This window comes from Aquarana catesbeiana, linkage group LG04 (genome assembly GCF_042186555.1).
Source record: "Aquarana catesbeiana isolate 2022-GZ linkage group LG04, ASM4218655v1, whole genome shotgun sequence".
Lineage (NCBI taxonomy): Eukaryota > Metazoa > Chordata > Amphibia > Anura > Ranidae > Aquarana > Aquarana catesbeiana.
In genome coordinates this window covers 365,167,673-365,191,640 of record NC_133327.1, presented here as the reverse complement: position 1 = coordinate 365,191,640, position 23,968 = coordinate 365,167,673, and the positions used below count along the sequence as shown (strand labels likewise).

The window sequence follows — 23,968 nt, the reverse complement described above, 5'->3', positions numbered from 1 at the left end:
CTTGGTGTCAGGAAAACGTGTCAGAAGTGATTCATGCTGATAGCAGAGGAACAGAGCAACAGACAGAAATGACACTTAGAGCTCATAATTGAAACAAGTACATAATATAGAGAGATATGCTTTGTTCATATTTCATGTCTGAGGTTTACAACCACTTTAAGGCTGGTCTGGTGGCTTATATTTTACCCCCCTGGACATTTTGTTAATAGGTGTTATGGCATTTTAATTTTGGAAAAATATGTTTTTCCTAAAACATTGGCAGCCATTAGAGCCATCAGTCATCCTGATTTTCTAACCTGCACTATGAAAAGTAGATGTGGCACCTGCCAGGTTTCCATGGAAAGTGACCTATACCTTTTCCTTTCAGTTTTGGACATGAATCCCTCGTTTTCTAAATGGTTAGCCTATATATAGCTGGTTTACAAAAACACAAACAGGTAGTTTTCTTTCTTTTTTTTTTTTTTTGAAAGATGAAACCGATTTGGTTACTGGGGACAACTGCTCCCCAAGTACTACAATATTCTTTAATCCTCTTTACTGAAACCTCAACACAATGAACATCTCTTAAACCACACACTAAAACGTGTTGCAAAGCACATAAATTGTGTATATAATCATGTAGCAACTTCGATTAGTTACATTTGTCCCATGTTAAAAAATCCACTGTTAAATAAAATCTATCTATCTATCTATCTATCTATCTATCTATCTATCTATCTATCTATCTATCTATCTGTCTCACTTAATTTCTCCTGCTCCCCTTCTTTTATTTCTGTATCATCATCCATCTGTCTATTCATTCTTTATTTCCCTTTGTCTCTTTATTCTTTTTTTCCCTTTAGTTTTTTTTTTGCTTTGTTTTTTTTAATACATATGGCTATATAATACGTTCAACAAAAGTCTAAAAATCCTCTGTAAACAAGGACAAAATAAATAAAAAGAACACAAAAGAGATAGATAAACAGAAAAGTGGCTGGGATGTACACGAAACAAGCAGGAGGTAGAGGGAGGGGGAGTACCATGAAATGGTTGAGGGAGGGGATATGCTTATCAGCGGTGTGAAGGTCTCCTACATAGCACATAAAAACCCAACCCAAATCAGTCATCCTTCTCAACTGGACAAAGCTTTTGTCGTGTGAATCAAGAAGAGCCATAGGCTAGTAACTGTTATCCTAAAATCAGGGGGACACAGCAGCAGCTCTGAGCAAGATGAGTCAAATAATTACCTTATGCCTAGGAATTGTCATACTGGCTTTGCTTATACCCAGTCAGGTGAGACTTTCTATATATTATAAAAAAAGGTTGATTGAATGAGTGATTAAGTGGTGCGATAGTATTTGCACAAATTACTTTTTATTCATTGAACTAGTACCACCGCGTTTTTACACTTTCGCTTATGTAATGTCACTCAGGGGTGTATATAGTAAATAAGATTGATGCTTTTTGCTGCATTTCTCTTTTTGGCAGTAAAAGTATGTTATCACCTAGCCTTAACAATTTAACAAAAATTACTAAACAGACATGACAGCAGTATATCACGAATATTGATCTTCATTGCCAATGATGTGGCACAATCAAGCTGATTTCTTTATTCTTTTGTGAATGATTTTTCCTGATGTTTACTGCATCAACAATTTTGTCATCCCTGAACACAGATTTCAAGCTATAGTTAAGTGTGCGGTTGTTTCCTAAGGAGTTTTTGGGAGTACTGTAACATTTTAGGCGTACTTTTATTATTCAAACTCCCACTGAAGGATAGTACAATTTCATTTGAGAGTATTTCTTTAACTCAAATAGTAAATAAGTAATGCTTAATATATTTCCTTTAGTCTTATAAAGGAAATAAAAGGCAATCAGCAGAGTTTAAGGGATCGCATTGGGTGTGCCCTAGCAAAAAATCGTATCTATTATCTATTATTATCTTTTTGCGATTATTGCCATCATGAGTTATGAAGACATTTTATATACAAACTGATTACAGTAACCAAACAGTTTTAAGCAGAACTATTTCATGTATATACATTATGCATTCTATAATACTGCACATGTATTCTGTTGGGAAGATACACTTACTGCTTGATGTGTGGTTTAAAAGCCTCCAGGTATAAAGAGATTTAGCAACAGAATGCAGAGCCGCAGAAGTATCACAACTTTGAATATTTTTTTTTTAGCTTGCGATGAATAATAATTTCATATACAGGCATACCCCAATTTTAAGTACACAATGGGGTTTATTTATTAAAGCTGGAAAGTGCTAAATCAGGCTCACTTCTGCATAGAAACCAATGAGCTTCCAGGTTTTATTACCAAAGCTTAATTGAACAAGCTGGGGTTAGAAGCTCATTGGTTTCTATGCAGAAGGGAGCCTGATTTTGCACTTTCCAGCTTTAGTAATTAAAACCCATTGCGTACTTAAAAGTGGGGTATGCCTGTAACAATAACATTTCAAGGCTAGTAGCGACTTGATTGTCATCTGAAGACATGAAAGACCTAGACCCCAGTGGAGCAACCTATAGATCAGAACCCCATGAAGAGACTTGAGTACTGCTTGGGGTGGTCAGTAAAATAAAATTATTGGAAAATGTACTGGAATGGTTCCACCGTAAAAAAAAAGAAAAGATTGAGTGTCTTTGTTAGACAACATTAGTACTCTGCAGTCAGTAAAGATCTTTAGGGGAAAGGATATAGTCTAAGTTGAAGTACTTGGGGAGATTTACCAAAGCTGGAGAGGGCAAAATCTGGTGCAGCTTTGCATAGAAACCAATCAGCTTTCAAGTTTTCTTGTCAAAGCTTAATTGAACAAGCTGAAATTAGAAGCTGATTGGTTACCATGCACAGCTGCATCGGATTTTGCACTCTCCAGTTTTAGTAAATCAGCCCCAATGTTTGTTAAGGAGGATGGTGTTTTGGAGACATCGCGTTCCTCTACTTATGTAGACTGGGACTGAGCCTTGTTCATAGTGTAGGTAATCAGAAGCCTCCACAAGTACACAAATACCATGAAGACCTCAGTGGTTCTATTTATAAACATTTGCACCCTCAATTTGCACAGACTTCACCCAACATTCACACATTTTTGTAAATTAAGCTTATGTATATCCTAGGTGAATTTTAGGTGAAAACATCACTAAAAAGACCCCTAGATTTCCAACAACAGTACAATAGGGAAGTCAGCACAGAAACTATCCAAACTCAGCCACAAAGGTGTGGCTATACCACTTTCCTTAATGGCAATTATTCGATTGCTGTGGCCAACCTATCAGTGTCAGACACCTGGATCGCTAACCTAATATGTAGTTATTTTCTTTGGTTCTCATAAGCTAAGGACTTTTAATGTTGTGGAATTTGGATCTCACTTTTCCATGATTCAAAAAGAGACTTTTTCTGTTTAAAAATTATATATTCTTGATTTTTATATAGTTGCCTCTGATATTCACCCACAACTTGAATTCCATAAACACCAATAAAACTTAAACAACACTGGAGAAGCATAGTAAAAGTAGCGGTTTCTAATAATATGCAAGTCGTAAGTTAGTGTTTTTTTGGCTCTACACATGAAACTTCTTTATGTTTAAACAGATTATTTTTATTATTGTGTGTGACTCTGGGTGTGGTTGCCACCATCCTTATTAACTATATCTAGAAGACTACTGTTAGGATTTTGAAGGCAACTTCTAACCAAAAAAGTAAGATTAAAATGATAACACTTATTTCTTCAGTTTTAAAAGTTTGAATCACATATATTGCATCACATGTTACATAATACATAGTATAAAATATTGTACAGAATTTACAACATTAAGGAATGTGGTCTGAATGGTATCCCTCACAGCTGATGATTAGCTTGCAGTTATGGAATTACTGGTTAGCCCACTCAGCTTAGGGACTCCAACACGTTTCAAAAGGTTTATAACAATTATCTTCTTCGGGGATAAGATACCATTATAGTTTGTTGCATCTGTCCTACATTTAAAAGGGAAAGTCCAGATATATATGAGTAGACTACCAAGCCATCAGGACCCCCATTGATGCATGCAAAGACCATCTTTTATTATATTGCAAGATAAAAGCATAGACTACCGTGGTTATGGCTTGGTTCCATCTGTTTTAGACATCCATCCTTCAGTATGCCAGATACATTGACAGATTTTTTTTAAACTCAGCCGAACTTGTATTTAATTTGGGATAACACGGGGAAATTATTGAATTTACGTCAAATTGCTATCTGTGACCTTTCTGGGGAGATTTTACTTCTTTTCCTATCACCTCGGAAATTCTACCCGTTATTCTACCACAATTCACTATGCTTGTAGCACATTGTAAGAAGTAAGTTGATTTCTCCCTTACAGGGCCCCAAAGTGCAGTTTAAAACCGACAGAGGTTCTAACCTTACCACACTCTATCTATCTAAATAGGGGATGCACCTTATGACCAACGTTGCATTTTAAAATTATACACTTCATTGGAACTCCTAATAAAGATTTCTGATAATATTCTTTGGCAAATAAATATTTCTTGAGCAAAAATGCCTGAAGGTAAATGTAACATATCAGGCTAGTGGATGCCGCCTTGGTTTTAAAAGCATTACAAATTCTTGATTGTCTCAGAATACCCACTCAACAGTGTTGTGTACATTTGGTAGTTATGATCACATCCAAAATTACACCAGGGCAACATACTCAAAGAGGCACTGGGAACTTTTAGACTTGCAATTGTAGTCGGATGAGGGAAAACTTGCTCAATAGCTCTGGTGAGGTAGCTCCCACACAGCAAGGCTTCCTTTGATGGGCACCCAACAGTAGCTTAAACCATTAAAATACAGAATACAATGCCAGAGAAAAGTTTGATCATTTAAGTTGGCGATAAAAAAATTATAAAAACATCCAACGCATTTCAGAGGGCAACACTAGTTGTAGCTCTGATGAAGGGGAAGTGGTGTTGCCCCCAAAGCACATTGGCTTTTTTTATATATGATTTTTTTATCAACAATTAGAGTGATCTTAGACTCTTTCGTCCAATTTTAGTTTGGCACTCCTTTCTTAATTTTTTCTGGTTTAGGCACCTAAAATTATACTGGTATTTATGGTAAGTCAGCTTTAGGAAAGTCTTGATTGTTAAAATTACTTACTTGGCTATGGATTCATAATACTAAGTACTCCAATCCCCTAGCCATGTCAAAAAAATAAAATAAAACTTGCCATTCATACAATATATGTCACATTTTTGACTGTATTTTTTGTGACTCTGAAAGATACATTAGATTTAGAAGTTTCTACCTCCTATTGATTGCTTTCATTTATTCTTATCAAAGCTGTGTAATAAATAACATTAGAAAGCAGCTTGAAATTGTCTTAGATTATATTGATATTTTGCTGTTTAGAGCAATTTTATTTTTCTAACATGACTTCCTGCTTCCTGTTATAACCCCCGTTTATAGGCGTGTGCAGGGGCGTGTCGGATGTGCCTGGGCACACCCTAATCACCAGATGCAGCGCAGATTCCCCCTGCGGATATTTTACCAAAGCTTTATATAAATAATATAATAATCTAAATAAAATTGTAAAAAATAATAAAAAAAATAAATAATAACATTTTAAAAACTACTGACACCGTCCAGTGCCCTACTGACACCAACCTCTGACCTACTGACATGTCCACTGCTCTACTGACACCGTCCACTACCCTACTACATTTTACAATGTTTACATTTATTTAGAGTGTGTATATATATATATACATTAATATACAGCAATATATATATATATATATATATATATATATATATATATATATATACGCATGCATGTGTGTTTGAGTTTTGGAGTGCACACCCTAATGCAATAGGCTGCGCACACCTATGCCCCTGCTCATTGGACCAATGTGCTTCCCTGTCTAATGAGCGGGCTGGAGATGGAGAGAAGAGATAGACAGCTCAGTGATTTGGTGCCTTTAAATTATGATGAAGAAAATGGAACATGAACACTGTTGTTACATGTGTGCTTTTAAAATTCAATGTTTAAATAGCTTAATTTTTTTAACTGGATTGTAAACACATATTTTACCTTCACTTGGAGTTAATTTATAAGAAGTACACAGGGACTAATAAAATTCCATACTCCAGTTTCCTCAAGTTCCTATTTCATGATTGAATTGTTGGTCAAGGACAACCAGTTCACGATTAAAGCCTTGTACACACGATACAATTGTTGGCCAACCGAGCGTCTGATTTTTGTCAAAAGGGCGTGTGCCAGGATCTTGTCTTGCATACTAATGGTACACAATTGTTGCGCCACAATCATGAACGTAGTGATGTACTACGAGGAATTTCAGCTCTTGAGCGCCACCCTTTGGGCCCCTTCTGCTAATTTCGTGTTTGATGAGCATTAATTCCGAGCCCGCGTGTTTGTACTTTCGATTTTTGTGTGACGGATTTGTGTACGGAACATACGAAAATCTGACATCAAACCATTGTCCGCCGAAAATTTACTAGCCTTTCATCCAACATTTGTTGGCCGAAAGTTGGGCAACAATTGTCAAAAAGAGCTTACTAACGGTAAGATTTTAGGACAACAGTCTGTCAACAGACAATCCCCTGCAATCAACAATCGAACCCGTGTGCACGAGGCTTAACTATTCCCCACAGCTTTATACACCATATTTTTTTTGTATAGGTAGCTCTGAGCAATGTAGTCTAAAGAGAAAACAGTATGATTCCTTAAACTTCAGTGTTTTGCAAGGCCATGTTTCTGACAGGCACCCTCCAGGCCACTTTCCTGCTGCCAGGCACATCATCATTTATATACAGTATTGCTCAGTTTCCAGCACACTACATATGAAACCTAAGATGCAATGTACATAACTGAAGATAAAATATCTTTAAAACACTTTATAAAAATTACCTGGCAGCCCACTAAAACTTTGCTTCCAATAACAAGATAGTGTAGTCTATCTACACATCGGACCTAAATACCATATAGAATGTTAAGTAAATACATTATATACAAATATTGCAGTGAGCTTGAAAGTCATTGACGCTTGACCAATGCAGAATGCTGGGTGAGTTCACAGGCTGGAGGTTTGTCCAAACTTTGCCAAACAAATACCTTTTATGAATTTGATTCTAGAATTTGATTTTAGTGTGGACCAGGGTATTTACCTTTCCTTGGGGTACTTGAAAGCAGACTGATCTAATACATTTCAAATGCAACTGGACACAGAAAGTTTGAACCTTTAGGAAAAAAATAGATCCATGGACCTATGTGTTTTACAAATCTTCATATCATAATATGAGAACTAATAAACATAACATAACAATAAAATGAACAATAATGATATCGAAGATGTGCAATTTAGTGGCATTGATTTTTTGCAATTAAAATTTTAGTAAATTCCTTTTATTGGAAACCTCTTCCTAGTATACTCCATGTCTGCTGTTTAAAAAAAAAACTCAGTTTGACCCATGGTAGGCTACTCTTTCATCCTGCATAGAAGATTTGAAAAAAAATATTTAGCAAAAAAAAAAAAAACCTACAGAAGAGAAACAGTAAGTCTGACTTGTGTATTATGTGCTCAATCAATTCTAAAACAGAGGAAATTAATTTCAAAATTATAGCTAATTAGTTAGTTTAGTGAGTTAGTTAGGCTGAAAAAAGACACAAGTCAGTCCATTTCAACCAATAAAAAAACAAACAAATAAATAAATAAATAGCAAAACCTTCATATGCAGAACCCTATACCCACAGTTGATCCAGAGGAAGACAAAAAAAACGTAAAGCATGATCCTAATTACTGCAGCAGGAGCAAAAATTGCTTCCTGATTCCTTAAGGCAATCATATATTCCCTGGATCATCAATCTCTGGTGGTAATACGTTTTTTGCATTTAGGAATGCAGCCACCTTTTTTGTAAACAAACTACCTAGCTGGTCAGCTAGAAGTTCTAGATGCAACCTTATCCACGCATGATTTAACCCGTTTTTCTGGAAAGGCTAAAGGCACCTGGACTCCTTCAGCCATATCTGGTGCCAATAGATATTTGACCACATTTGTGGTACAATGTTTTCTACAAAGTAATAAAATCTGAAAAGCTTTAGGTCTATGGTCTACCCATCGTTCATGTTATTTAATATTTCTAGTTAATTTAATTTATTATATGTTATTTCACTTTTCTCCCTGGGGGTTCAAAGCACTTTTATCTGCTGTTGGGATCGATTATGAGTCAGCCATCTTGGGCAAGAATGAAGGTTTTTATACTAGAGCCAATTTTTTTTAGACAGAAACCAATTAACCTACTAGTTCTTATACCTTATTTACTTAATTAAGTGTATCTAAAGCACAGACCTTTTTTTTATTATTTGAATTGAAGAATATTTTGTCTGTTGTTTTTGTTCTTGTCCCAGAGACACAAAAGAAAGTGTGAGGAAACCTTCCCAAAGTGAGAAGAAACACCATAGGGCCTATGTTGCCTTTTTTGTGTGTTGTACTGCTTTCTTGTTGTGTCACATGTTAACCCGTTTCGCATTAAAGCAGTCTGTTAATTTTGAAGGGGTTGCCAATGCACAAGAACAGACCAAAAACCAGACATGCACTTTTTTTTTCAATGTAGTAGACCACAATGCACGGTAGCTTGTTACTGTGCTCTGTAGTATGCTGCAATGCATGTGAGTCAGGGCTGGGTGGCCTTAGTGCTGCAATAGTATTCCAACAGCTGTGCTTTCAATTACAAACAAATATCCATCAGATCACCAGAAATGTCAGACGCACATTTCTGAAGGTCTAAAAAGAGCTTGTGCTACAGCGCCTGATCGGTTCTCCCTGTTATTTAACAATAGCAACAGCTACTTTCCCATGCTGTTCTTCCTCCTTCTAGCTATTTTATAATTCCCGAGCTCTACACTAGCACAGATAGAATTTCAGCTTCGATTTTCCTGAGACTTTCAACCTTTTCTCCAGTATATAGAGCAGGAACTTGATACATAGTAACAAAATGTAAAACAAAACAAAAAAAGCATAGTGTAACACCGGTTTATTTTTAAACAAAGGGTTTGATTTACCAAAACTGGAGAGTGCTAAATCTGGTAAACATCTCAAGAACCATAAGTGAACCTTTTCTTAGTCTAACCTTTCTTAGTTAGGATACACTGGGGTGGATTTACTGAAACTGGAGAGTGCAAAATCTGGTGCAGCTGTGCATGGTAGTCAATCAGCTTCTAACTTCAGCTTGTACAATTAAGCTTTGACAAAAAATCTAGTTTGTTGATTGGTTTCTATGCAGAACTGCACAAGATTTTGCACTATCCAGTTTTAGTAAATCAACCCCAAAGTTTTGTCAACTGAATTCATAAAAGGCTCTCAAAATGAAAAGCATTGTGCACAACGTGCTTTGCAATAGCTTGTGCGTTGATGTATACATTACAAAAAGGTGTTTCAGCATAAAAATGTGATTGAGCCTTCACGGATCCACTCTCAGAAGTTGGTTTTCTCATTACTTTCTGTCCTTGTGGCAGTCGTCAACAAGACAAATAGAGAAGTGAATCTCCCCAGTGGGTCATAGAAAGCAATAAAAACTTGAAAGGGGTTCTAAACCTTCCACACCTTATTAAAAAAAATAGTTTGGCTTCAGATATACTTTTATACTACTGAACAGTTTCAAAATGTTGGATACAAACCACTATCTCTTTGATCACAGTGGGGTTGATTTAGTAAAACTGGAGAGTGCAAAGTCTGGTGCAGAACTGCATGATAACCAATCAGCTTCTAACTTCAGCTTGTTCAATTAAGCTTTGACAAAAAAACCTGGAAGCTGATTGGTTTCTATGCAGAGCTGTACCAGATTTTGCACTCTCCAGTTTTAGTAAATCAACCCCATAGTATCCAAATTTAAAAAAGGTTAGACTTAGAAAATGATTCACTTATGGTTCTTGAGATGTTTACCATCATTTTAATGATCTGTACTTACTGGCTGTGCTGTATATTTTCCAACAATTATGTCAGTATAATGGCCTTAACACACTGATTGCCGCACACCTTGTTTGCACATCCCCCAGAACACATAACTTCTTTATAATGTAAACCTATGGTTTACATCCAATTGTAACATACTGCCTTTATTTTGATTATGTATTCTATTACCTAAGTCCATTAAAAAGCCATGAATAAAAAGGAAATTATATATAATTCAAACTTTTTTTATTTTGAATAAAGAATAAAGTACGAAAGAGTTAGAACCGCTGTCATGTTTTTAATAGTGTTTGTGTCCCCACTGGGGAACTTCACTCTCTTTTTTCCCATTGTAAAGTAAAGGGAACATTTAAAAATTTGAGTTGTCACAACAACAGGAGTAAAAGGGATTTTTTTTCAGTGGAGACACTTGTTCCAATTTCAACTGTCTAAGAAGATTTAATTTCCTTTTAAGGGATCTCCTATCACATCCTGCTGTATCTCAAGACAGACATTGAAGGAAAATCTCCCCACCGGGCACAGACAGCAAATAAAAAAGTGCATGGGGCTTTCACTATCCCCTATTTTATCCAAAACTATAAAAAATTGTCTTTTGTTATAGCCTATATTGTTTGAATTCATTATACCAACAAAAATGTAATGGATGTTTTGGTTTTGGTCGATACTCAATCACAAAATCATGTGCCTGATATTATTTGTATGTGGATTTGGTATTAATGCCACTGATATCTATTTATTTCAGGTTCACAGTCAATCCACCGCAAAATCCAATGATACACATGCAATATCAGTGAATCAGAATTCATCATCCATAACAAATTCTAGTGGTGTATCACCAGCTACGACTTCTACAAACACTACAAAACCACATTCGAATGCAGAGTCTTTGTATACATCTTCTGCTCTCCTCTTCAGCATTGCCACCATCTCTCTTCTTAACCTTTGCTGCTAAGGAATTGTGACCTATGTATGACAACAGACCACTCTCGCCATTTCAGCTTTTTTCTGATGACCAAGCACATCATGGAATGGCATGTAATGCCGTGCAAGATCTATGTACCCCCTTTTCTGAATGTTTGCCTCCTCTTGACTGAAGATTTCCCTCCAACCATTGTTGTATCAGACACAGTGAATTGAAAACCACCCGAAACGAAACCTCGAAGAACTGTGTTTCCTCAATGGAACACCGGAGACTCTATCCCATGGTGAAACCTAACAAGATATGTAATATGAGCAACAAGACACAGTTGTAACGGAGATGATGACAGGGTCACAGAGACCATAGCAAGGACTGAAAAGACTTACAGACTGTTTTGATTCGATGTAGACAGCTATGTTCATATATATAACAACATGTAGACCGAGTAACACATTTGTAACCATGTAACCAAATAAATTTGTATGGTACACATTGATTTATTTTTGTTTTCTTCTGTGGAATATTCCACCTGCAACCAGGAGTATGTCAGTTCAATAATTAAGAGTGAAACAGACATAACCTATATCTTGCAGGCTGCAAGCAGGTAGAGAGATTTGGATTACTCTCATGAAAGGTAGTCATTGTGCTGGAAGGATGGACAATACCTGCCTTATTCTTTGGAATCTTCTTCAGATAAGCTTGATGTGGAAGCATTCCATTTCCAGTCAGCTTTTAAATGCATACCTTACATTTATCCATTCTTATCTAAGGCTTATATTGTTTTTACGAACATCCTTATTCATCTTTGCCAGAATGCCAACACGATGCCGATGTATTTTTTTGCAATGTGTTTTTTAAGGGGACAGAACGTGTTATATGTTGTTTGTCAAAAAAGATGCAGAAAAAGCAATACTAGAAACATACTAGAAACATGCAAACTGACCAATTGCAGACAATCAAACCAGCAAGGGGTTTTGGATTGTGTACAAACTGTTATCTTATTGAATGCAATGCCATTTCTTGAAATTCTAAACATTTAGGTTAGGTGGACAAAGCTATCTGCATGAAAATGTGCATTGCAGAAACAGTATGGGCCTAAATGTAGTGCCTGATTTACCAAGGTCATACGATTCTTCACTGGGTTGTCAACATGGATAATGGAGCAGGGATACTTTATTCTAATCATTTAAGATCTAATGCTACTATATGTAAAACGCACATGTATACCCCAATCAGGATTATTTGCATGCTTTAATATTTGTGATGGGCCCTTCATGCAAGTGCAAGAATATATTCCCCCAGGAGCTCAAAGCCAGCTATGCTAAAGCTTTTTTAAGCCCCAGAGCACAGCTAAAGCATTTGCACACATAGAGCCTTGTTTTGTAATGTAAGAGTGCATGTTCCTGCGGTTTTCCAACTATCAATGGCAGCAATTTATTTGATGAAACTGTGGAGAAGTCCAGCGGACATTTAAACTAAGCAAAAATAAAATAATAAAATATTTTCTTGTTTGGGTACAATGTGATATTAGAATCAATAATTTCACCAATATATTTATTGTAAAGATAGTAAAAGGATTTATTTTTAAATCAAACTAACTGTATTTTCCCTTTTTAACTGATACTGTACAAAATATTACATTATATTCATGTTTTAATTTTTTAAATGTTTGTGCTGGATATAATTTCAATGCGCTTCACTTAATAGCTTGATAATTGATAACTCTTGCTAACCTGCATGCCAGAGATTGCAGTTTGAGCGTGGAAGTGTTTTCTTATGCATATACCCATATCTGTGTGCAAGAAACCACAAGCAAATGAACATCATTTTGCTAGTGATAAAGAGTGAAATATTTTTATTTTAACATTTAAATTCATTCTTTAATGGGATAAAATCATTGCAATACAAATTAAATACTTTTCTTATGATGCAAACTATTTTCTTTAAAAGGCGTTACAGAAAAATCTAAATATCACAACCTAGTTTAATACAAAGGAAAATGAATGTCATTAACATTTCTCTTTCAGACAGATTTCATATAGTCTACCTATTCTAAACTGGCCATATAGCAGACCATAAGAATTAAACCAATGTAACCAGAAATGCCTGTACATACTTTGTATTCTCCTCAAAGTGCCTTCAAAATGCACTCACTCTGTAATGTAAATATCAACTTTAATCCAATAAGGCTAGCACTTTAGCCTTGTTATTGGTCACTGTGATGACCACTGTTATTGGTCACTGTGATGGCCAACCTCGCTGACCTATAGAATATGCAGAAGAGGTCAAGTTTATGTGTAAGTAATAGACAACCCTATGCTTTGGGACCCTTGGGGGTTGATTTACTAAGACTGGGGAGTGCAAAATCTGGTGCAGCTCTGCATAGAAACCAATCAGCTTCCAGGTTTTTTTTAATTTTTGTCAAAGCTTAATTGAACAAGCTGAAGTTAAAAGCTGATTGGCTACCATGCACAGATGCATCAGATTTTGCTCTTTCCAGTTTTAGTAGTTCAACCTCTTGATGTGTTCTGTGTAGCTCAAAAGTTAAATTCAGGCACCTCTGGGTGCCTACATTTGTTCCCCATGGTCTAACTACTTTGATTTATTTGAGAATAGATTTGTTTTAACAGCACAGTAAATGTTTTCATTAATCTATAAGTACCTATTAAGGCCCTGTTTACATGCTTGTGCTTTAACTTGGTGAAAGCACATTTAATTTTGATCTTAATAGGTCAGCACAGTTCACACTGCATCATGTGCAAAGCAGTGCCCTCAAAGTAAGAGCTACCTCCTGCAGTATCAACATATTAAGTGAGAGAAAGAACAGTGAATTAGCTTTCTGCTGAAGCCATGAACACCATCACACCTGTTCAGGCCATCAAGTCTTTAGACCATAGGAAATAAGTGCCCACATTTGGCTGGAAATGGAATGCTTCTCATCATATGAATGTACTAAAGAGTGAACTATAGTAAACTCTGCTATACATCACCATGGAATGGTACAAATCAAGTGTATTAAACTATGCTTTTGCTTTTCTATGTTGCAGCAAAGTACTTTTCCACCATAATTCCCAATTCCCCAGTATTTATAATATGTGCTGTGATACAACCTTGTTGTTGAATATGACCAGTGCAGTGTCCCCCCATACCTGCTGCCCATGGAGCATTTAAGATACAGTAGCTAGTTGTTGTCTTTAATAATGGTGTATGGCTTTAAAAGGTCCCGGGTGTTATGTATGTATGTAACTATATGTGCCAGATATATTGATCTCCACTGTAATGAAATATTATTTTGTAAGTTTAACCAAATAAACCTTAAGAAATAAAATATATTTTTGCTCTTTTTGACTTGCAAAAGGTTCAAAAGACAGATTTTATTTTGTATGTGTTGGAAGGTGATCTTCATATAAAAGCTATTTATAAAAATAAAACTGGAAAGTAGGAATTGGGGGGGGGGGGGGACTTGTTGCACATAGTGATGAATCAGCATCCTTGTTTAATTTGTACAGATAATAAAAGATGGAACTTAGTGGGGTTGATTTACTAAAACCGGAGCGTGCAAAATCTGGTGCAGCTCTGCATAGAAACCAATCAACTTCCAGGTCTTTTTGTCAAAGCCTAATTAAACAAGCTGATTGGCTACCACACACAGCTGCACCAGATTTTGCACTCTCCAGTTTTATTAAATCAACCCCAGCATGTCTTTGTGGGCTAACAAATTGACCTTGTTCTCCTTCTTTTCTCTAGTTTCCCTACGAGGTGTTTGCCTGTATCTTCTCAAATATGCACACATAATTTATAAACTCATACTATTTCTTTGAATGGGCCAGTAACAATTATGTTGATACTGGCCCATTCAAAGAAATAGTGTTTGCCTGTATCTTTTATCTAGTGTTTCTAGTGTTTGCCTGTATCTTCTCAAATATGCACACATAATTTATAAACTCATACTATTTCTTTGAATGGGCCAGTAACAATTATGTTGATAAAAAATTACTGGTTGAGAGACCATGTAATCAAACATATCTTTCCCTTTGAAGTCTACATGTGAAAATCTGACATTAACGTGAGGGTTCCCAGAAGTCAATGCCGATGGTAAAAGTCATATCCTTCTGCTGCCCCCCACCCCCCACCCCAAGAAAATGGAGCACCAGCCGCCACTGATAACAGTAGGACATGTTGGATCAGAAACAATGAACAAAACACAACAGGAAAATAAAGTAATGCAACTTTAGAATTAGGAGCAGAAAGTAGTAAGATATACAAGGTTTTAAAACAACAACTGTAATAAAATTAATAGAAACCAAAGCACACAATTCTTGAAATGTGTTCTGATAATAGGAAAAGTGAATATGCAATAATAAAAAGTATGCCACTTGCTCAAGTAAGTAATAATTTAAATTAACTATCTACTAGCAAAGCAAAGAAAAGATTTTAACTGTTTACAAAGTCAGTGAAATCTATCCATGACAACCCTACATTCTGAAAGTTTTTAGTGTCTTAACAAAGGAGATGTTTTTTCCTCTAGAAATAGAGAAATAAAGTTGTGTCGGCATCAGATAAATCAACAATAATCTTTCATCATTGCTTAGGAGCAAGGTCCCATCACAATAGCATTTGGCTGTCTGGAACTGGGGTACACCTAGGCTTATTACATCATGGGCTATATAAAAAGTTACCAGTAAATTTTGAATTTTGCTGAGCTTCAAAACAAATATATTGTTAGACGTCTGAGAAGGGAAATACCTTATCAAATGTGTTTTAAATAGTAAACTATGGTGTTAGGAACTTGTGGAGAGCTTTGGCAATTACTATTGCTACTACTAATCAGCTACCACTGATACCAGTTAAAGTGGTTGTATACCTGTAAAAAAAAAAAATAAAAACCTGTAAGGCAAAGGCATAATGAGCTAGTATGCACCTTACATGAGCTCATTATGAAATACTTACCTTAGAACAAGGCATCAGTATCTAATCCCGGTCCACACCGAGGGAGCTGACATCATGCCCTTAGCATGTCTTCCGGGCTCACGGCTCCGACGCTGTGAGGGGCCGGAGCCGCGATTACGTCACTCCCATGCATGCGCGCGGGAGTCTTCTTCCCTGCAAGGATCCTCAGCCGGCATTCATAGCACATGCGCCGCTGACGTCAGCGGCTGCATGCAAACTGAATATCTCCTAAACTGTACAGGTATAACAAGGTTGACCTGTAGGTAAAAAAAATTTAAAAATGGGTATACAACTGCTTTAATAACAATAATAGATCCATTTCCTTTACCTTAAACACTGCTTTTTCCCACATTCCCAGTTTGAATTAATTTCACTATTTATGAGTCCAAATTGCAGGCAATGGGAGGAATAAATCTTCTAACGCTAAGATCCCACCTTCATGGAGACCATCATGAGAGATTAAACATGTTATAAATTACCCTTGTTTTTGGTAACAGAGATAATATCCTAAATGTGGTACTAATGCCAATATTGTTATATGTTTTACGTGGTTCACTGGTTTGATAGTTTCGTTATATTCATACTAAGTTGCAGCCTTTGTTCCACGCCCTCATATGGACAAATAAACCACCATAAATAAATCATAAAGCCTTAGAAAAAGCTTAAACTAAGAGGCTTGGTTATTCAAAACATTTACTGTATACTTATTGACTTGCAAGTCAAATGCAATGGTTTATAGGCCACAAAATATTTCATCTGGACAAAATATACATACGTGCAACTTTGGTGGTGCAGGTTCTAATCTTAAAGTGGAACTAAATTCCTATAATGGTTGCTGGCAAGTATGTTTTTATTGCAGAAGAGACTTAGTATGTCTCTTCTGCAAAAGAGTGTTCTACCTGCCTGCCAGCAATAGTTTTTCTAAATGTAATCTGAGATGTGCAACACAGCCTTCAGTCTTGGCATCTGCCAGGTGTCAGGATGAATTCATTCTTGTGCAAGGAGTTACATCATCTTGTGCTGCCGAATCAAGATGCACGATGACACGAAACCTGGAAGGAGACATGCGGAAAGAGTCAGCAACAGCAACCAGGGATATTGTGGTCATCACAGTACTGGAGGGGTCTCTTTGGCAGGGCCCTGAAGCCCTGAGCTCCAGTAACAGACTTTAGTTCCAGTCTAAACATGTACACAGTAAAGTGTATTTATTAAAATGAGATGGTGTGACTGTATAATGTACAGTATGGCATTTTTGTATAGGTATACCTATGTATATTTATTCAAACAGCAAAGCAGGTGCTTTCATGCATTTTTTAATGTGTTGATGTGTGTTGTGTTAGGTGGCTCATTAATTTTGAATAGCAAAGAAATTGAGGGAATGGGACTTTAAAGGTACATCATATACAAAACGACATAAAGTTGTAATATAAAAATATAAAGCATTTATTTAGAAAAGACAAGATAAAAGTAAGGACTGCAGTTACAATCATAGCCCTGGTTATACATACATCTCCTAACCCTGACCAATGAGAGAACTGAAACCACATACAGAATATTCCCACGTCCAAAGATTTCAGCATGTTTCACTGTGACGGCTTCATCAGGAAAGAACGAGGGTATTCAAATAGAGAGTATAAAACAGCAAAATATGCACAACCTTGGATGTATAAAGAGAAAAAAACACAACAATTAATACATTACACTTACAAAAAATTATTAACATAATACAACCTGCCAGGTGTCAGGATGAATTAATTCTTGTGCAAGGAGTTACATGATCTTCTGCTGCCCAATCAAGATGCACGAAGACATGAAACCTGGAAGGAGACATGAGGAAAGATGTCAGCAACAGCAACCAGGGATATTGTGGTCATCACAGTACTGGAGGGGTCTCTTTGGCAGTAGAAGCCCTGAGCTCCAGTAACAGACTTTAGTTCCAGTCTAAACATGTACACAGTAAAGTGTATTTACTCAATGAGATGGTGTGACTGTATAATGTACAGTATGGCATTTTTGTATAGGTATACCTATGTATATTTATTCAAACAGCAAAGCAGGTGCTTTCATGCATTTTTTAATGTGTTGATGTGTGTTGTGTTAAGTGGCTCATTAATTTTGAATAGCAAAGAAATTGAGGGAATGGGACTTTAAAGGTACATCATATACAAAATGACATAAAGTTGTAATATAAAAATATAAATCATTTATTTAGAAAAGACAAGATAAAAGTAAGGACTGCAGTTACAATCATAGTCCTGGTTATACATACATCTCCTAACCCTGACCAATGAGAGAACTGAAATCACATACAGAATATTCCCACGTCCAAAAATTTCAGCATGTTTCACCGTGACGGCTTCATCAGGAAAAGAACGAGGGTATTCAAATAGAGAGTATAAAACAGCAAAATATGCACAACCTTGGATGTATAAAGAGAAAAAAAACACAAAAATGAATACATTACACTTACAAAAAATTATTAACATAATACAACATTGCACATGCATGACCGCCCACACAGCAAACAAGACACCTCCACCCATAAAAAAGAACAAAAAAACCCCCAAGCCACACAAACCCCCCCACCACACATATATACATATATACAACCCAAAAGAGCCCAAACTCCATACCTCAAGGATTAGTCTTGGAGTGAGCACAAATAGGAGAATCCCCGGAGGCCCCAAAAACCTGCATCTAAAGACCAGTTCAAAAATGTCAGATCTCCTGTACAGAGGGATGGTATTTTGGTAGTTTAAACTATCAGATGAGAGTGCAGCAATACCTGCAATATATATTGTATGTCAGAAAAACATTGCATCATTTTAAGGATAGGGAGAGCACAATTCCATAAAAAACTCATGAATGAACTGTACTCACCACAATCCTATTGCTTTATTGATATGATAATATTCATACTGGGAGCTCATGCAGACGGGAAGACCAAGGAAGACATTGGCATGTCCTCTATGCATAAAGCGGACACACCCATCTAAAGAATCTAGAGAAACATGTAAACACTTGTCAAATACTGTACAATAAAAAAGAATTTCAAATGTATCCTCATAGTCTCAAAATAAATTTCTCACCTCAGTGTGTCTTACTCTGATATAGAGGACTGCTCCAGTCTAGCCTAAATGTCAACGCTGAAAAAGTGCATAGAAGTAATAGAGCAGCAGAGAACAGAAGAGCCAAATTCCCAAAAAGGCAAAGATGGCTGAGATCAATCTGTGCAACAAAAAGAAAGGGTATATATACAAGGCATCATTTAAAGTCAATCAGAATCCCAGGTAGAGATACAGCTAATCTTACTTCAAATCAGATAAATACCTGAAACCACCGTCCGTGTGTCACATGAGTTTCCAGGAGTGTTCAAACACATCTGCACTATATGGGATTTAAATATCCCTCCCCGTGGCGCCAAAATACGGCGTGTGATGTCATGCCATAATGACGCCCTGCAGACGCAAAAGGGGAGGTCCCCGTACCACGGACTGACGGCCGGGAGCCGAGAATGATGACAACATCCGGTTAACACTCTGACACTGCCAACTCAGGAAGTGCAGACAGTGCCAGATGGCAAAAATAAAATGCAGTCTAGAAAGATGTAAATTAAGCAATGTGTAGCCGGAAAGCCGTGGGAAACTGGGTACCTCAAGATGTGCCTGCAGCGGGACAACGCCACCCATATGGGCAGATTTCTAGTCCTAATGCACACCCTTGGGCGTCCGTACGGGAATCTATAGACAAGGACCAGGATGGATACAGGTGAAACAGTTGTGATGAAATTGGAAATAGATATATGTGGAGGATAAAAAATAAAAAATAAATAGAAAAAAAAAAAAAACACCCCACACCGGCAACCCAGTTGTCCTTCAACTTAAAAACCAAGAAGAAGGGCTTAGTGAGCATGGATATGGTCAGGCATGTACATTACACTTGTCTAATTTCCATTCCACACTAACAATAGATTGTCCTGGATATCAAATATAAAATAAAATAGGTATATTACTTACTATACAATTCCTTCCCTATTTGGAGGTCATACAGCTGGCAACACCAACCCGAAAACAATCAGCCAAACACAGACCAGTATACACACATAAATGGACACTAAATAACTCAGAGGGGCAAATGAAAAAACATGGAGGATGAGAGTAAGTAGATGAATCCGAAAATCAAAAATAATAATTTCGACAATACAGAGCAATAGCCCACAGCCGAAACAAACACTCATCAAAGAGGGATACCAGTCACAAAAAAGGCTTGTAGCTGATCCCCTCATTGAGGCCCGGAAACCAGGTCGCCTGTAGCATATATCCATCTTGTTTCTAACCGGGGAAGCTTGTTATCAATGTCCCCCCCAAGGCTAAAGAAGCCAATGGACTTGAGATTAAAGTTATGGTACAGCCCCACGTGTCGACTTATAGGCGTTTGCATCTTGTGTTTAGAAATCAGAGATACTTACAGAGAGAAAATTAAAAAGAAAAAGCGACATCTGGGGAAAACTCCCCCTGTCTATGGCAGGTAGAACCAACCTAATCAAAACTATATGGTTGCCACAGCTCCTGTACGAACTCCATAACTCCCCAGTCTGGATTGGGAAGAAATGTTTTTTAAAAATAAACACCTTGTTTAGAGAACTAATCTGGAGGAAAGGACAGGCAAGGATCAGCTTGCAGACATTACAGCGTCCTACCAGAGAGGGGGGACTGGCAGTGCCCCAACCATATAACTACTTCCTGGCTGCCCAGTTGCAGCATATAGGGGGATGCGAGTCCCGGGGTTGGAAAAACACTAGCGGGGAAATTATGCTACAGAATAGCCCCCATAAGTCTCTGATAGAGGCATTGGAGGCCGGGTCACTGCAGGACGGGCCTCCAACAAGTAGATTAGTAAATAAAGTTTGGCAGTCGACCAAACGGATTATGGACTACAGAGGGTTCACTGAATTTTCACCCATATGGCAAAACAAATTTCTGCAGGAATTGACGACCTTGGAAAAAAACAGGTTTTGGGAACTCAAAGGAATTAGTAGGCTAGCTCAACTATATGGAGACAACAAAATGCTAAAATCTTTTATTGAGCTTAGGACTGAATATGGAATTCCCAAAAAAACATTCTACCATTACCTACAGGTCAGGCATGCCTTGGATAGCCAATTCAGGAATTGCCCGCCTGCGTGGTGCAAGGCTCCTCTCATTGAAAGCATTGCAAAAACAAATAGCACCAAGGGTCTGTTAGCAAAGATATATGGGCAGCTGGTTGAAAAGCTTCTTGCCCCACAGTCGTCTATGGGAGTTAGGGCAAGGTGGGAGATAGATGTGGGGGAGATTTCAGATCACCAGTGGACAAAGATTTTTGAGTATTGCCCGTTGGTGTCTGTTTCTTCATCGCAGCAGGCCTCGCACCTTCTTCTACTACATAGAGCCTATTATACCCCAAAAAGATTACATAAATTTGGTAGTAGGCTAGATGATAAATGCCCTAGGTGCCTGGATACAGGAGATCTTATTCATATGATATGGAGATGCCCAAAACTAACAAGGTATTGGAGAGAGATAATAAAGATCATAGAAACTAGGTGGAAAATTAAACTAGCATCAGAGGCCAGGGTATGTGTTCTTGGCCTGATAAGTGAAAATATAGGGTCTACTAGTACTAATATCGCCGTGCTGAGGTGCCTCTATCAAGCAAGGAAGTTGATAGCCCAGTCCTGGCTTTCTGCTATACCCCCAACTCCGGAAGACTGGGTTGAAGTAATGAATAAGTTGGTGTGGATAGAAAAGACAACATATATCAGAAGGGGTAGCTATGGTAAATTCGTAAAGATATGGAGCCCATGGCTAGACTGGTTGGGAGTTCCCCCTTGAAACTTGAAGGAAGTTAGATGATAAACTACATCGATGTGAAATTGGGAACATAGAGGAATCGGGGTGGGTGGAAACAGAACAGGGATAATACTAGCTGGATTTAAGACACTCCGGGTACCTTTTTTTTTTTTTTTTATTTGGGGGAGGAGGGGGGAGGGGGACTTTTGGTGGATCTAGGGCGGGAGGGGGGTGGGTGGATGATAGGGTTTGGGGGAGGGTTGGGGAATAGAGGAGGGGAAAGGGGGAAAAACTAATGTAATTGGGACTCATATTTAGTCACGGGGGTGCTTACTAGTTAATAACTTAAATATTGTATGTAAAATTGTACGTCTTGGGTATGTGTGTTTTATAATAAAATTTACAAAGAAAAAATATAAAACTAGAAGAGGAAAACATATACCACAATGATGTGAACTGGTGAAGGCGGCAGTTAATGAACGTTAATCTGATTTTGCCCTCAAGTGGTTTTCGCTGATGTGGAAAGGAAGAAGGGAAAGAAAAAAAAAAAAAAGAAATCAGAGATACATGATCTCTGATTCTGCAGAACAGTGGGCGCTTCGTCTTCCCCACATAGAACGCTCCACAGCAACATTTCATTAAATATACAGAGCCAACTGATTGGCAATCAGTCCTATGCTTAGGAGTCCAAATGTTATTGTTGGGAAGCTCAATACTTTTCCCTCAATGATGAAAGGACAAAAACTACATTTACCACATGGAAAAGTGCCCGGTGACTTTGCTTTGATTGTGTCCATGCTCCTATGGCTAGTAACTAGAGTATCTCTTATTGAACGGGATCTTTTGTAGGTAATTTCTGGATAAGGTTTAATAAATTTGGAAACTCTTTGGTCAGCTGCCAGTAAATACCAGAATTTATTATAGATATTTCATACATTGGTGGATTGTCGACTATATTTGGTAATAATGTGTGTTGATGTAGATGATTTATCCCTCCTAGGCTTGTATAATAACCTATGTCTATTGAGGTTTTTAACTCTGTTAAACACTTTTTTCAGGCATGTTCTACTGTAGCCTCAAGCCAAAAGACGGTCACGCAGCAAGTTCGCCTCATTCTGAAAGTCCACATCCTGTGTACAGTTGCGTTTAATCTTAAAAATTGACTGTAAGGAATACTTTTGATCAATTTTTCCGGGTGCAAACTGCTGGCATGTAACAAGCTGTTTCACGCTGAGGGTTTTCTGTATTGGGTGGAGCATATCATCCTTCTTTCATTGGTAAAAATTTCTACGTTCAGAAAAGTTATCCTTGATTGGTCAAAGGTATATGTGAATTTTAGATTGCATGTATTCACTTGCAGACTGTCCAAGAACTTTATCAAGTTTTCTTTTGATCCTGACCAGACCATGAAAACATCATCTGTATAACGATGCCATGATACAATCTGACCAATATCCGTTGATCTTGATTCGTCAGAAAAAAGATCTCGTTCTCACCCCCCAGGTACAGGTTTGCGTAGGAGGGGGCACATTTGGCCCCCATAGCAACACCCTGTACCTGGAGGTAGTGGGAACCTTTAAATACAAAGATATTGTGTGTTGGTGTGAAGTCTAGCATTTCGATAACAAACTTGTTATATTTCCATGAGTCAAGATCACCTTCATTCAAGAACACCCATATGACCCCAACACCTCTGCTGTGTGGTATGGAATTATACAGGGCCTCTATATCAATCGCGACCAGCCAAGATCCCTGAGGTAGTTGTAGCCCATCCAAAGTTTTCAATAACTCAATGGTGTCCTTGACCTAAGAAAAAAGCCCCTTCACGTGGGGTTATAGATATTCATCGACCAATTGACTTGCCTTTTAAGTAAATGATCCAAAGCCTGAGATTATTGGTCAGCCGGGGAGCAAGTAAACTTTTGTGCACCTTAGGTAGTGCATAGAAGGTTGGAGTAGTAAAGTTAGTAGTATCAAGGAATTTAAACGTGTTCAAATCTATGATACCCCTATGGTAGGCCTTGGTCAAGATATCTCTGTACTGCTTCATGTAATAATTAATATGAGACCTCGGGACTGGTCTATACCAATTGATATTTTGGATGATATCAAAGCACATTTTCTCGTATTGTTCTACATCCATTATTACAAGGTTTCCACCTTTGTCAGATGGTTTGACTACAATATTTCTATTAGAGCTTAATTTCCGTAGTGCCTTTTTCAGATCTTTGGGCAGATTGGACGAGGATCCTTTCTGCCAATTGGTAGATTCAATTTCTTTAGTGACCTGCATCACAAAGGCCCATATAT

General features: G+C 37.4%; 1 long non-coding RNA gene across 1 annotated transcript; it reads left to right on the top strand.

The window, feature by feature from the left end:
* Positions 1-1,028: 1,028 nt before the first annotated feature.
* Positions 1,029-12,543, top strand: LOC141140159 (uncharacterized). Its single transcript, XR_012243901.1, has 2 exons — positions 1,029-1,272; positions 10,701-12,543. It is a non-coding gene; the product is annotated as an uncharacterized lncRNA (long non-coding RNA).
* The last annotated feature ends 11,425 nt before the right edge of the window (positions 12,544-23,968 follow it).